This window comes from Aethalodelphis obliquidens, unplaced genomic scaffold, assembly GCF_003676395.1.
Source record: "Aethalodelphis obliquidens isolate GAN/ISIS:26980383/991018 unplaced genomic scaffold, ASM367639v1 scaffold126, whole genome shotgun sequence".
Taxonomy (NCBI): domain Eukaryota; kingdom Metazoa; phylum Chordata; class Mammalia; order Artiodactyla; family Delphinidae; genus Aethalodelphis; species Aethalodelphis obliquidens.
Genome location: NW_020838070.1, coordinates 223,098 through 225,435, shown reverse-complemented (window position 1 = coordinate 225,435; position 2,338 = coordinate 223,098).

Sequence of the window (2,338 nt, the reverse complement as noted above, 5' to 3'; positions counted from 1 at the left end):
AAAAAAAAAAAAAAAAAAAAAAAAGAGCATGTTAAAATGGAGAACAGAGCCCCGAAAAACACCAGGAGGACCTGGCTCCTTCCCCACTTAACTGACCCTCAGCCTCTCTGAGATGCAGTGTTTCCCTTGAGAATGGGCATCACCACACTTCATAGGGAACGGCACGTGCCACAAAATCCCTTTGTAAACTGTAATGTCCAGCACAAATGGGAGGGTGTGCTGCTGTCCTGTGCATGTCCAGCTGGTCTGTGTCCCATATTTCAAGGACAAAAACCACATTTATTCATATTTCTCCTCTGTGTGCCTTCGTGCCCAGCACCGGGGAGGATGGGAACACAAACGTTTATTATGCACCTGCCGTGTACTAGACACCCTGCAGGGGTCTCACATGGATGGGTAGAAGGAACCTTGGGGCTCAGATCCACCCTCTGCACAGAAGGGGAAATCAAGGCTCACAGAGGTGACTCAGCACTCCCAGGTAGTGACGGAGCTGGCGCTCAGGCCCTGAGGAATGGGGGAGGGAGGGAGGGAATGGAGCATGAACAAGAGCGGATCCATGGTGAGTCTTAACCTTGCCTTTGCTCAGTGACCATAGCGCTACCGCTGTCTCTCCCGGGTGTGGACTTGCGTCAGTGGGCCTTGCCATGGGCTGCCCAGCTTTGTCACCCTGCTCCAGGAGCTCCAGCCTCTCCCTAGGGCGCAGGACACCACCCCCGGCCACCCTGGCCCAATTTCTTACAGGCTGCTCTGGGATGGCAGCGTCCCAGCACTGCTATAAATAGCATCTCTCCTGGGCCCCAGACGGCCAGTTGGCAAACACTGTAATTTGCTGAAAAGTTTGGAATGTGTCTAAAAATGAAGAAGGCAAATGAGACCAGCCTTGAGGGGGTGCAGCCAGCGTATCCATTTCAGAGAAGCGCTGAGCTCCTCTCCTGCCCCTCGCCAACGTCTTTGTGAGGACACCGAAGGCAAGGCTTCAGGGACGGGGGACGAATGTGAGTCTGGGAAGCAAGTATTATCGTTTCCACCGACAGCGGCCACCTCCTGTATTGGCCTCACCCCTGACCTTCCTGTCTGAAGAGGGAGAGGGGCTGCCACCACTGGAGGGGGTTGCCATGGCTTAACCCTTTCTTGGACTGTGTGTGCTAAATGAAGGGGGATGTGGTGAGCACGTAAGGATTCTGGGAGCCAGAAGGAAACCCCCCAGATAATTTTATCCAGCTCCCCCAGTTCGCAAATGAAGAAATGTTTGGACAAAAGCCAAACAGCAAATTGGGGCAGAACCAGATTTAGGCCGAGGTCTCTGGGATTCTGGTGTGGTGTCAAGTCTCGGACCCATGGCCTCCTGTGAGGGGCCACCTCTCTTAGGGAAGGGGGAGGGGTGCAGGGGAAGGGTCCGTGGCTCTCTGATCACGCTGCACATTGACGAGTCTTTCTGATGTTCCGCTGGGACCCTCACTGCCCTCCTGGAAGGCACAGCCCCTGTTCTTCTCATGGCCCCGGGGATCGAGATTCATCCTCATCCACAAGCCAGAGAAAGGTCAAAGGGGAACTCACCCATCTGTCCTCAAGCCAGGATCAGGGTTTTTCCCAACTCTGCATAGGACTCACTGACTCAAAAGCCATCTTTTATTGTTCTTTGTGCTATCTTCTGGGGTTTTGATTTTCCCCTGAAGGAAGAATCAGAGCATTGAAAATAGTGGTAGAACAAGAAGCAGGAACTCTGAGCTGGAGCCCCAGATCCAGCACTGTCTCACTGTATCCCCTTGCGCAAGTCACTTCGCTTCACAGAGCCTCAGTGAAACCATATGTAAAATTATAATGACCACGAAAGCTTCCGTTGATGGAGGCCATAACCATGCGCTTCACATGCATTCATTCTCTTTCTCCTCATAACAACCATACACACAAGATATATTCTTATCCCATTTTACAGATGAAGAAATTGAGGCCGAGAGAGTATATAACTTGTCCAAGACCACACCATTGATTTAAAAGTTTGAAACCCACTGCACTAGATGTTCTGAGGTCCCTTTCGACCCTCATAATTCTGCTTTTGGTGGCTCTAAACAAAATGGGAACTAGTAATAGCTCAGTTGGTAGCTCCCAGCTCTTGTCTGTGAGAGGCTTTGGGGCAGGGGCAGGCCAGGAGCTGGGACAGTTCACATCTGTGGAGAGGCTATACATAGCGAAGGAACCGGGATTACCGAGGCCTTGGACCTTCAGCAAAGGCCAGGTCTCTGCAGGGTCACAGAGTGGGGAATTGTGGCTGAAAAGCTACATCTCGTGGCCAGTTTTAGAACTGCACCCCAGCAGAACTCCCTTCTTAATTTCCAGG